Here is a 14,555-nt window from a genome sequence, read left to right on the forward strand (position 1 = left end):
GTAAGATTTATCAGCTTATTGTAGTTATAAATGGGTTAATAAAACTTATTATTTTATAAATTTAGGTACGCCACTGTTCTCATTCATACTGCCTCAACTAGTCACTGTTTTTATTTTATTTTGGTGGTACATGGGTACACCAGCAACTTAAGGTTCAGTCTTATTAAATTAATTAATTTGATTGTTAATTTGAGTTTTGAAAGTGACTGCAGGCATACGCAACAAAAGTGCCATGAATAAATTCATTAATTTCAGATACAAAAATTGCTCACGATTTTAAGGTTATTGAGAAGATAATACTTTTCTTTACGTAAAGATAATATTTATCATCACTCTGACATATACTGACTATTAAAGCAAGCGAGGGTTGCAGTGTGTTTAGAAATCAGGAAATAACTTCCATTCTACTAGACGAAGCTGTAGAGGGTAAAAATTTTAGTAAAAAACAGAGATTGGAATATATCCAACGAATAACTAAGGACCTTGGAGGAACTCCGTTGTTGCAACTCTACATGCTAGTCTATCCTGTGTAAGATTCTCTATTTCTGCATAACTACTGCAATCTATATCCATTTGAACCTGCTTACTGTAGTCTAGCTTCAGTCTTACATCACAGTGTTTACCTCACAAACTTCCCCCCACTATAAAGTTGACGGTTCTTGATGCCTAGGTTGTGTCCTTTCAATTGACCCCTTCTTTTACTCAAGTTCTGCAATGTTTATTCCTGAATTTGATCCAGTACCTCTTCATTAGTTAGTATATTTAACCATCATATGTTTGGCATTAACATACAACATCAATTTCAAAAGCTATTCTTCTTGTCTGTACTGCTCATCCTCAATTTTTATCCTACCATACAGTGTTGCACTCCAGACAAATATCTTCTGACAAGGCTTTTTAAAATATAAATTTATGTTGGACGAAAACAAATTTCTCTTTGCTTGCTATTGCCACTTTGCATTTTATATCCTCTCTACTTCGCCCATCGTCATTTATTTTGTCACCCAGATATCCTAACTGGTCTACTACTTTTACTGTCTTATTTCATAGTCTAATTCCATCAGTATCACAATGATTTAATTCGACTACATTCCATTAGCTTGTTTCACTTTTGTTGGTGTTCACCATACAACCACTTCCCAAGACACTATACATTCCGCTCTCAATCAATGTCCACAGTCCTTTGTCGTCTCTGATGAAACTGCAGTATCATTATCAGATTCCAAAACTTTTATTTCTTCTCCCGGAATTTTAATTCCATTTCGAGTTTTCTCCTTTGTTTCTCATATAACCTTCCCAGCGTATAGATTGAGTAACATGGGAGCCCCGTCTCAGTCCCGTTAAGCTACTGCTTCCCTTTCAACTTCTTCGATTGTTGTAACTGCTGTCTGCCCTCTACACAAGTTGGTAGATTCCTAGATTGGTAGGTCTTGGTAATAGTCACAACTGTCAACACCTGCCTTCTTTGCGATTAGAATTATTACGCTCTTCTTGAAGTCTAGGGGTGTTTTGCCTGTCTGACATATTTTCCATATCAAGACGAGGTGAAGTACGTAAGCCACTCCTCGTGGCAAGGTGAATGGTTCGAGGGGACGGAGCGGGATGTACTCTAGGATTAAAATCACATATTTGTACATTTTTCCCGTGATATCTCTACAACAGATCGGTGACACGACTCCTGAATACGAAGGCAGGTCAGTAACGAAAGACAGGCTTTGTTTCTGCTTCATAGGATGACATATCTTAACCACACTGTCGTTCTTGTGTGTTACTTGTGTTGATCCAGTGTATAGCTCTATACTTATGATTTCAGAGCATTTTCTCACGAGTGTGTTGTTTTACATACGCACCAAGGAAGAAGAAATGAGGGGAGTTGATACACAGCTTGCGATGCGTGGTTGCAACGACAAGGCTACGTCTCTAAACATTACGGGACCCTTCAATGACGGAATTAACGTAACACACGCACATGATAAAGGTGAAACCGAATAATAATTATTTCAAAGTATAGTAACTCAATAAATGAAGGCCAGCTTAAAGATCGCCATAGGCACCCAAAAGGTGAGATCACGGCATTAACAACAAACTTAAGCCTGGGGAAGGAGCAGTTCGTTTGGTAATTTTAACAGCACTACACGCCAGAAATCGTTATTAATTCTTGTCAAAGTTTACAATCTTAAATGGCGACATAAGCGATGGCCAGCTAACAAGGCAACACAAGAAAATAGTTCACTCAAGGTTTTAAAGCGTCTATTAACTGCAGGTTGATTATAACTAAAGTTAAACTTTCAAACCGCTGTAGAAATAACACTACTGGTCAGAATGACGTCAAATTGCAACGGAATATTATCGGAGAAGGGGAAAAACGTATGACAGAAGAAAAATAAAGTGTTAAAAAATGTAGCAATAGATGGCGCTGTAACCATCGTAAGTTAATAGTGGTTGAGTATAAATGACAAATGAATCATACAACAACGCCAAGGTGTACGTTTGACGTTAAACAAACTGTACTACTCAGTGTGCATGGGTGCACAGGTCTGATACTGTTAGTTATGTAAGCCCATCCGCCACGGCAAGCTCGTATCACATAGGATGGGAAAAATCGGTTTTTAATTGTCCTGAGGCCAAAATCCAATCGGATTATTAAGTTCCATATCACTGGCGCAAAACATGTTCAATGTTCTCTGCAACAAGTTGAAATCGAGAAACAGCATGTTCCACAACTAATCGAAATGTTTCCAGGTTCTCGTTCCGAGTTTGCAATCGGAACACTGAACACAACATCTTTCAGATACCCCCACAGCCAGAAGTCACACGGATTAACATCAGGTGATCGGGACGGGGAGGCTGTAGGGAAATGGCGGCTGTAAATTCTAGCGTTTCCGAAATGGCACTTCAGCAGCTGCGTGACTGGATTTGCAATGTGCAGAGGTGCGCCATCTTGCATAAAAATGATTCTATCCACACATCCACGCTATGGGAGAGCTAGAAAGACGTGGTTGCGCAAAAGACACTCATAGCGCTTACCAGTGACGGTACAGGTAACAGGACCGGAAGCACCTGTCTCTTCAAAAAAATATGGTCCTATGATAAATGATGCCGTAAACCCGCAACACACAGTGACCTTTTCATGAAGAAGAGGTGCTGGTTGATTTGCGCTTCGATTTTCCGTTGCCCATATTCGACAATTCTGCGTAATGACATTTCCCATCAGATGGAAGTGGGTTTCGTCTGTCCACAAAATCTTCCACGGCCAATCATTGTCCACTTCCATGCGAGGCAGAAATTCTAAAAGAAAGGTCTCTCTTGCTGGCAGGTCAACAGGAAGCAACTTGTGCACATGGGTAATTTTGAAAGGATGGCAAAGAAGGATGTTTCGTAAGATTTTACACACCGTGCTGATAGGAATGTCCAATGTTCGGGCAATTCTCCGTGCACTACACGTTTGCACACCACCACACGTCTCCTCCTGCATTGCTGTGACCACTGCTCCCACGGACGTCGAATCAATTTGTTTCCTCCCTCCACCAGGTTGCACACCAAAAGAATCCGTCTTTTGGCATTTCCGAATCATTTTCTCCAGACCAAAGGCAGTCATCGGATCAACGCCTTTTTTCAAACTCTTCAGTGTCCGGAACTTCTGGAGAGCGACGTTGCACAGTCATCATTCTTGTAATACAGCTTTACAAGTAGAGCGCGACCCTGCATTGAGACAGTCATCGCCAACGTCGCAGACGCGAGACGAGGGTTGTAACTTAAATAGTGGCAACTATTTATTCACAACCGATACAAAAGAGTTACATGTTTGCACCTGTTACTGTCCTTCCAAGCGGTCACCACCGTTGTGTAGAACCCGTTGCAGCGATGTGGAAGGCGTAGTATACCCTTAGCAGAGCTTCTTCTGTGGATGGTGCGAAAGCAGCAGTCTTGCCTGTCGACTCTCCTGAACAGTTCTGAAGCGAATGCCACGAAATAGTTCCTTCATCTTCGGAATCAAATTAAAGTCACAAGGACTTAAGTCCGGGGAGTATGGTGGATGGTACAGTACTTCCCAGTCCCATAGATCGAACAGAGCAGCCACAGCTCGCGCTGTATGCTCCCGCGCATTGTCGTGCAAAATGATGAGTGGGTTGCGCAAAAAGTGTCGCCGCTTCTTTCGCAAAGCTGGTCGCAGGTGATGCTCAGAAAACGGAACTGTTATACTATGCACTGACGGTGGCATTCACTTCAGAACTGATCAGGAGAGTCGACAGGCACTAGACCGCTCCATTCGCACCATTCACAGAACAAGCTCTGCTACCGGTATGCCGGCACGGTAACTCAGCGTGTTCCGTCAGAGGGTTAGCTGCCCTCTGTAATAAAAAAAAACTGAGTTAATGGATCAACAACGAACTGAAACGGGTGTCTTGCGACGTCCGCCCCGAGCAGATACAACGAACAAAAACGAACAAAATTAGATTAATAATAATAAAAAAAGTGGTCAGCGTGACAGTATGTCAATCCAAGGGCCCGGGTTCGATTCCCGGCTGGTTCGGAGATTTTCTCCGCTCAGGGATTGAGTGTTATGTTGTCCTAATCATCATCATTTCATCCCCATCGACGCGCAAGTCGCCGAAGTGGCGTCAAATCGAAAGACTTGCACCCGGCGAACGGTCTATCCGACGGGAGGCCTTAGTCACACGACATTTACATTTATTTATCGCTGGCAACGGGTTCTACGCAACGCTGGTGACTACTTTGAGGGACAGTAACAGGTGCAAACATGTAACTTTTGTATCGGTTGTGAATAAATAGTTGCCACTATTTAAGTTCCAACCCTCGTATACAATATTGTATTAGGTCCACAAGTCGAAGACCGGCATGGCGATGTAAGAGAGAAGATTTTCGATGTCACTGAAACCGACGAAAACAATCACATGGTGTCGTTACCGAAAGCAATTGATGCGTCTGAGCGAAGCACTGAAACACAACCGGGCCACAATACAGCGGTAGACATGAAAATGTTATTTTTGCAGCATGACAATGTCCGATGCTATGTTGGAAAACACGTCAAAACATACTTGGAAACGTTGAAATGGGAATCCCACCCCACCTACCGTGTTTTCCAGATATTGCTCCCTCTGATTACCATCTTTTTCGATCAATGGCTGACCAGCACCTCCGGTGATAAGAATAGATGAAAAATTGGATCTATTCATGGATCTCAAAAGGCGCCCCGTTCTTCCGCCGAGGGATTCATATGCTGCCCGAAAAACGAGAGAAAGTAATAGCAAACGGTGGCCACTAAATGAATCGCAAAGTGTTTTTCACAATAAAGCCTCGAACTTCGAGGAAAAAACGGGGGAAGCAAAGTTGTGGACCTAATACAATATTGTATACGAGGGTTGGCACTTAAATAGTGGTAACTATTTATTCACAACCGATACAGAAGAGTTACATGTTTGCACCTGTTACTGTCCTTCAAAGTAGTCACCAGCGTTGTGTAGAACCCGTTGGCAGCGATGTGGAAGGCGTAGTATATCGTTAGCATAGCCTGTTCACTTGATGGTGCGAATGGAGCGGTGTACTGCCTGTCGAATCTCTGGAACAGTTCTGAAGCTAAGGCCTTCGTCTTCGGAATCTAATCACAGTCACAAGGACTTAAGTCCGGGGAGTATGATGGATGGTACAGTACTTCCCAGTCTCATCGACCGACCAGAGCAGCCACAGCTTGCGCTGTATGCGCTCGAGAATTGTCGTGCAAAATGATGAGTGGGTTGCGCAGAAAGTGTCGCCGCTTCTTTCGCAAATCATTATGGGTCGCCGCGAAAGTCGACAGTGCGTCAGAGCCCCAGTATGGTGAAAGTTATGGTGATTCTCGTGTACGACTGTGATGGTGTTATCCCAACGCATTATGTTCCTATACGGCAGACCGTCGATGTGTAGTATTACTGTTCGTTTTTAGAGTATCACCTGCGACCAGCTTTGCGAAAGAAGCGGCGACACTTTTTGCGCAACCCACTCATCATTTTGCACGACAATGCGCGGGAGCATACAGCGCGAGCTGTGGCTGCTCTGTTCGATCTATGGGACTGGGAAGTACTGTACCATCCACCATACTCCCCGGACTTAAGTCCTTGTGACTTTAATTTGATTCCGAAGATGAAGGAACTATTTCGTGGCATTCGCTTCAGAACTGTTCAGGAGAGTCGACAGGCAATAGACTGCTGCATTCGCACCATTCACAGAAGAAGCTCTGCTAAGGGTATACTACGCCTTCCACATCGCTGCAACGGGTTCTACAAAACGCTGGTGACCACTTTGAAGGACAGTAACAGGTGCAAACATGTAACTCTTTTGTATCGGTTGTGAATAAATAGTTGCCACTATTTAAGTTACAACCCCCGTACCAACTTCAAGGGGTCGTGCGTATGACTGGTGTTTCCATTTACGTATTTTGACACATACAGCGCCACCTATTGATCGATTTTCACACTATATTTTTTTCTTCTGCCTCCCTCTTTTTCCCCCTTCTCCGTAACAATCCGTTGCAATTTGACTTCATTCTAGCTTTTGGTGTTAGTTCTATAGCGTTTCGAAAGGTTTACTTGAATTATAATCACCTTGTACTGTGTACACACCCGCGTAAGGTGGCACGCATGACAACCAACCAGTTACAAAAAATTTTGGCTCTGGCGTGAAAGAACAGAACTCGAGCAGCCACACAAAACCGGCAATTAAGATAAAACTATGTTTACGGAACCATTACAAAATCTCACACAGCCTAAGGTATACAGGAGACACGTTCTGAGATCAAACAATAGGCTAAAATACACAGTTCGCATTCCAACGGTTCCCCTTTTAAAAAGGAAACGCTAAAAGTAACACTGTGCAAAAATATGTGCGTTAATATCACTTCAAGTTAGGAATGCTGGGCAGTGATTGCAATCGACCGTTAATGTTGCTAATTCCAGACTCTGGGCAACACAGGATCAACAGTTTTGAAGTTAAACGGAAGATAGGCCGTGGTGATGGTACTGCAAACAACCAGTTGCGAAGAAATGCACACACGCGCACAACGATGCCGTGCAGAAGATTTAATTCCAGACTTGATGGTTTACATGGAAGACAATTATCCAAGTTGCTCACCCGGCGTAATGCAGAAAGGTAATGGCGGTGACGAAGAAGATCGAAGAGGCCAAACGTGCTCCCATCTGTTAAACTGCTTTACAAACCGAAGAATTATGCAGGCTAACGGAAGATGTCTTTCTGCTGGCCCAGTTCAGTCCGTTTATGTTGCCTTCCTTAACCGGCGACGAAGTACGCCCCGTCTTCTCGGCCAGCACCCGGCAAGACAGCCAAGGATCTATAGAACAAACACACACGGTCACAACCCTGACCGACTCGACGGTTGCCATCTCCGTGACGCCACTTCCTCTCTTCGCGCACCACGCCGGTCACTGCCCAAGTTGCTCTCTCTCTCTCTCCACTCATTCCCGCCACGCCTCACATCCTTTCCTCTGGCCAAAGATAACGAGTTTGACATGAGCTATCGAACGCTGCACGGCTCCGGAGTGATTCATTTTGTTTGCTCTGAAGGGTCTAAACTTGCGCAGATTATTTGCAGAATGCAGCTGCAGTTTAGTGGTAGCTGTCTTGGTGAATGAAAAATTTACGAATGGGTTAAAATGTAGGCGTTTATCTGACAACGACATAGAGCGTTCGGGAAGACTAGCAACTTCGATAACAGACATGGATACAGATGAGGGAATGATTCGCGATTATCACCGTGCGGAAGCTGAGGACATTGCCTATGAGTTAAATATTATCAAAGTTCAGAATTTGCAATCGTCCATGTATCTCTAAACTATAGCGAAGTTTGCACTAGCTGGGGACCACATCAACTGACAGACCAAACCCAAACAGGTTATGCAAAAATCAGTTACCCAAACAGGATACATAAAAATCACATTTAAGGCATTTTGAAGAAGAAGGCAATCCGGAAGTGCTAGTCAGCCATTGATCGAAAAAGATGCTAATCAGACGGAGCAATATCTGGAAAACACGGTAGGTGGGGTGGGATTCCCATTTCAACGCTTCCAAGTATGTTTTGACGTGTTTTCCAACATAGCATCGGACATTGTCATGCTGCAAAAATAACATTTTCATGTCTACCGCTGTATTGTGGCCCGGTTGTGTTTCAGTGCTTCGCTCAGACGCATCAATTGCTTTCGGTAACGACATCATGTGATTGTTTTCGTCGGTTTCAGTGACATCGAAAATCTTCTCTCTTACATCGCCATGCCGGTCTTCGACTTGTGGACCTAATACAATATTGTATACGAGGGTTGGAACTTAAATAGTGGCAACTATTTATTCACAACCGATACAAAAGTTACATGTTTGCACCTGTTACTGTCCCTCAAAGTAGTCACCAGCGTTGCGTAGAACCCGTTGCCAGCGATAAATAAATGTAAATGTCGTGTGACTAAGGCCTCCCGTCGGATAGACCGTTCGCCGGGTGCAAGTCTTTCGATTTGACGCCACTTCGGCGACTTGCGCGTCGATGGGGATGAAATGATGATGATTCATTTGTCATTTATACTCAACCACTATTAAATTATGATGTTTACAGCGCCATCTATTGCTACATTTTTTAACACTTTATTTTTCTTCTGTCATACGTTTTTCCCTTCTCCGATAATATTCCGTTGCAATTTGACGTCATTCTGACCAGTAGTGTTATTTCTACAGCGGTTTGAAAGTTTAACTTTAGTTATAATCAACCTGCAGTTAACAGACGCTTTAAAACCTTGAGTGAACTATTTTCTTGTGTTGCCTTGTTAGCTGGCCATCGCTTATGTCGCCATTTAAGATTGTAAACTTTGACAAGAATTAATAACGATTTCTGGCGTGTAGTGCTGTTAAAATTACCAAACGAACTGCTCCTTCCCCAGGCTTAAGTTTGTTGTTAATGCCGTGATCTCACCTTTTGGGTGCCTATGGCGATCTTTAAGCTGGCCTTCATTTATTGAGTTACTATATTTTGAAACAATTATTATTCGGTTTCACCTTTATCATGTGCGTGTGTTACGTTAATTCCGTCATTGAGGGGTCGCGTAAGAAGGATAAGACTTTCCCTGTCGCATAGAAAGCGTTGACGAGACGGGGGTCCAATTCTATGACATACAGAGCAACAATGCACACACAGCACACAAAGCATGCATATTCGCCAACAGCAATAAATTCAAAGCCAATCTTCTCCAGGAAAGTTGATGATAGCTGTGTTTTGGAATCTGACAGGCCCACTGTTGATACATTACTCTCCGAAAGGCAAACAGTGATTAGTGACAGCTACTATGAGATTCTGTGACACCTGAAACCTTAAATCAAAATGAAGAAGAGAGGAAACGATTCCAAAGATGTGATTATGGTACTGGATAATGCCCGCCCTCATACAGATGGGAAAGCAGTCCGTAGTATTCAAAATCTATGTTTTGAGATATTGGAGCAACTACTGTACAGTCGTGACCCGGTTTCACCATTTTGGTCCGGTGAAGGAGTGCCTGCGGGAATATATAAGTGTTCGAATGATGAGAAGGATGTGAAGACGAGGCATCGAAGCTTGTTCCAGGGCATAATTGCTTGACAGTTCAAACACATAACATTTGTTTTAAAACAGTTGTTAAAACTATTAAAATGAAACTGAATGAATGTCCAATGGCAAGTTGTAGCTGTTTCCAGCCCTCCTCAGTTGATAAGAAACTGTAAGTAGGCTGTTTAGGTTTTCATATTGGTAACACCACGTAGCACTCTGTATGAAAATCACTGGCTGTGCTGTGTGCAGTCAGTGGCTGGTTGGCATTGTTGTAATATTCGCAATTGTAGTGTTGGGCAGTTGGATGTGAACAGCACGTAGTGTTGCGCCGTTGGAGGTGAGCCGCCAGCAGTAGTGGATGTCGGGAGTGAGATGGTGGAGTTTTGAGAGCGGATGATCTAGACGTGTGTCTATCAGAGAGAGTAAATTTGTAAGACTGGACGTCATGAACTTATACATATTATGATTTTTGAACACTATTAAGGTAACTACATTGTTTGTTCTCTATCAAAATCTTTCATTTTCTAACTATGCCTATCAGTAGTTATTGCCTTCAGTAGTTAGAATCTTTTATTTAGCTGGCAGTATTGGCGCTCGCTGTATTGCAGTAGTTCGAGTAACGAAGGTTTTTGTGAGGTAAGTGATTCATGAAAGATATAGGTTATTGTTAGTCAGGGCCATTATTTTGTAGGGATGATTGAAAGTCAGTTTGTGTTGCGCTAAAAATATTGTGTGTCAGTTTAGTGATGATCAGAATAAGTAAAGAGAGAAATGTCTGAGTACGTTCAATTTTGCTCAGCTGTTTGAAAATCAATTAACGTAATGATTTTACCAGCGCAGTAATTCATTAATTTTTCTAAGGGGACGTTTCATATGTCGACCCTGCCAGGATACCTCACTGGAATCTTCAGATTTTTCCTTGTAGTTTGTGTAATTAGTGTAGCTATTGGTTATTGCTAGCGCGTAATTGTAGAGAGAATCTCCTTTGTAGTTGCAGTCTTTCATTGTTGTACAGTAAAACAGTCGTGGCATGCATGTAGATTTGCACCAAATATTTCGCAGCTGCACTAGCAATTAACGAGATATTATTTTCAGTGCTATGCTAATGTGTCTTCTTGTTTTTGCTCTTCAAATTGTGCTGTACTGTGTTGTTGTGTGAAATATTGTGACAATAATGGCGTGTGAAAAACGTAATACTAGGCTCCAAAGTAAACTGAGAAATGGCAGTGAAGACGAAAGCAGTGTGTTAGCGCCACCATGTAGTGAATTAACTAATATTCAACATAGTAATTTGGTAATTGTGCATGGGGGAATGGATCAGGCGATAAATAATCGTGTAGACAGTGAAACAACTAGTGAAGATGGTAGTATTGTTGGTCGGTCGGTCGGCAACAGCTCGCCACAGTAATCCGAAATCACAGGACACAATTTTGTAAATACCGTAGATTCAGGTTTTGCGTCATTACCCGTTTCTCAATCAAGTCAAGACAAATATTCTGCTTTTCAAAATGCGAATATTGGCTTTTCAAATGCACTGTCGAATAGCACTGAGGAACATGTTTCAGACAGCAGTGCATTGTTATTACAATTAATGCAACAAATGGGACAAAAGCTTCAAAAGTTAGACACAATGGAACAAACTCAGAGACAAACACAGCAACAGTTAGACACAATGGAACAAAATTAGAGACAAACACAGCAACAGTTAGACACGATGGAACAAAATCAGAGACAAGCACAGCAACAGCTTCAAAAGCTAGACCAACGAGTTAAAATTTCATAGAGTGGCTGAGATACTAGTTACAGCGCTCCTAGCGGCAACCAACGCTAACTCGGCCGCCATGTTCTCCTTAATCAAACATTAGGAAAGTGTTACTGTTGTTTGTGTTGGAAGTGTGTCAGCTGTTGTGATATTACTGCAATATTTGACTTTTCTAGTTGACTTTTTTGTTACAAAATATAAAGTCAACATGCCTGCAGTGTGTTCAGTGTTCAACTGCACAAATCGCAGCGATAAAACAACAAATATTTCGTATTATAAGTAAGTACATCAGTACCGAAATACGACACACGTTTTTTAAAGATTATTAAAGAGTCATTTGCATTGGAACTGTAATTATGCTTAAGACAAATGCAGGAAAGTAATTTATTTATAGTTGATTACAGATTTCCTTTAAAAGATAAGGAAATTACAAAAAGATGGGTTATAAATATGAAGCGAGAAAACTGATTTCCTACTACAGCCAGTTACCTCTGTTCAGCTCATTTTGAGGAGAAATATATGTACCACACAAATGTCCAGAGGCGCCTTTTGTCAAAAGCAGTACCTACCATCTTTAATTTTCCACCACATTTACAAAAGAAAGATAAAGTATTACGACCACAAACCAGAAAGCGATCTTTCGACAGTTTGCAAGATAGTGCTGTTACAGTGACATCATTAGCACAAAGTAAGTCAATAATTTAATTTTACTCCGTGTTCTTATTACTTTGAATTACATACTTTCTATTATAATCTTATGGTGTAACTCTGTTATAAACTTATGATGTAACTGAATTCTTTCAGTGCCCATCGGACCCACATCTGTTTCTGGTGACCACAATTACTGTCTACCAAGCCCTAAGAAGTTGAAAACACAATATAACAGAGTACAAGCAGAGAATGTGCGACTAAAAAAGCGGATAAAGCAAATTAAGCAACTTAGTGTACGACACTAAAGAAGAATAGTGGAGTTACAGACTTTAGTTGCTGGTTTGAGAAGAAGGGTATGTAGTTCAGTTTCTGATATGTTAAACAGTGAACATGTAGTTGGTTTGTTGAAGGAGCTATTGGAACTTCAGTGCAGTGCTAGAGTATGCCATTATTCTCAGCAAATAAGGAAATTTGCCCTGACCCTACACTTTTATTCTGCCAAGGCATACAGCTACTTACGAAAATTTGTGAAATTACCCTACCCAAGAACGCTTCGCCGTTGGGCAATGTCAGTGGGTGGCCATCCAGGTTTTACTGAGGAGGGTTTCACTAAAATTGCCTCTGAAGTTGAGAATAGTACAACACAAATTTTTGCAACATTGATGTTTGATGAGATGGCTATTAAGAAGGACCTTGTTTGGGATGGGGAAAAAATAAGAGGCTATGTTGATTTTGGGGAGGGTGGCATAGAAAGTGATGATAGCGAGGCAGCAAAAGAGGCTCTTGTGTTCATGGTCACAGCGCTAAACAGAAATTGGAAAATTCCTGTGGGTTATTGTTTAGTTCACTCCCTATCTTCTACTGTAAAGCTAAATTTGGTACAACAGTATCTCCAAAAACTTGGAGACACTGATGTTACTATAGTATATGCGGTTTGCGATGGTACTGCCACAAATAGATCTTTAATGGCAAATTTAGGGATCAGATGTGATGAACAGGGAGCACAGTGTTGGTTTCCCCACCCTTCAAATAATGATATGAGGGTATTTTGCATGTTTGACACAGCTCACATGCTAAAGCTGACACTTAATTTACTTGCAGAAAAGAATTTTTTGTTAGATGGTTCCATTTCAGACAGTGATAACATAATTAAATGGGAATATTTAAAAAAGTTAGTGGACTTCCATGAAAGGGAAGGTTTGCATGCTGCAAACAAACTTAGGAGGCAGCACATTTTGTACCATACTCAAAAAATGAAAGTGGCTTTGGCAGCACAAACCCTTAGCAATTCTGTTGCAAATTCCATGTTGTTCTGCAAAGATTTAGGCATTAAAGAATTTTATGGATGTGAGGCAACAGTTAAATATATCAAAATGTTAGACGGTGCCTTTGATTTATTAAATTCTTGTCACACGATGGGCAAGGGCACTAAGGCCCAATTTTCAGAGGGAACAAAGACACAGTCTGTAAAAGGATCAATGAATACATTAAGTATTTCAAGTCTTTAAAGCTTTCTGATGGAATTCCTGTTATTCTGTCTAACAGAAAAATGCCGTTGTATGGACTTATGCTGAATTTAATGAGCATGAGGCAAACTGCAGAATTGTATGTTTGGAAAGAAAATGCAGAGCTCAATTATATTTTGACCTGTAGAACAAGTCAAGATAACTTGGAATTATTTTTCTCCAGCATTTGCAGTAGAGGAGAAAACAGAAATAACCCAAATGCTGTGCAGTTTAGATCAGCATACAGGAAATGCTTAATTGCACAGATAGAAGGTTCTCAAAATGGCAATTACCAAGAATCAAATACTAGTATGCTACCTCCTGCTACCGTTCCATCACTTCCTTTTCCTAAGGTAAGCCCTGCAGCTGTAGACCATGATTATGTGCCAGATTATGCCTCACTGAGTATGTACTCTGAATATGTCATTGAGTACATAGCTGGAAGTATAGTGAGACAGGTGACAAACAAAATTAACTGTACTGACTGCTTAGAAGTTATTTTTGCTTGTATTTAGGCTAAAAGAACTGGATTGATTGCAGTGAAAGATGTGAAAACCAGTTTAATCAATCCGGCTAATGATGTTAAACTTTGTAATGTTGCTGAGAAGGTTTTCAGAAATAATGAGGACATAGTACTGAAATGTCAGAAAAGCGTTTTGTTGAGGTTCCAGACAGAAGTGTTGCAATTGGTGAGAGGCTCCTTATTTATAAACAGTGAACATCTTTTTACAGAAACTGAATTTGGTGAAGAAACCCATTATGTTAAACTGATAAAACTGCTGCTCAAACATTATTTTGTATGTCGAATAAATCCCTTATGCAAATCAAAATCGTCTGAGCAGACAGGTAAAGTTGTGAGACAACTATACACGAAGCTTATTTTATTTAAAGGTCAGTGAAAAGACTGAAAAAATACGAATGTCAGCTAAAACATTGTAAAAATTAAATCTAAATAAATTATTTTACTTTTCTTGTAGATTATTATTTTACTGAATTACTATGCGTGTGTTAACTAGTTGTAACACATATTTCAAATAATATTCTCGTTCACAGTTTACTG

This window comes from Schistocerca piceifrons, chromosome 4 (assembly GCF_021461385.2).
Source record: "Schistocerca piceifrons isolate TAMUIC-IGC-003096 chromosome 4, iqSchPice1.1, whole genome shotgun sequence".
NCBI lineage: Eukaryota > Metazoa > Arthropoda > Insecta > Orthoptera > Acrididae > Schistocerca > Schistocerca piceifrons.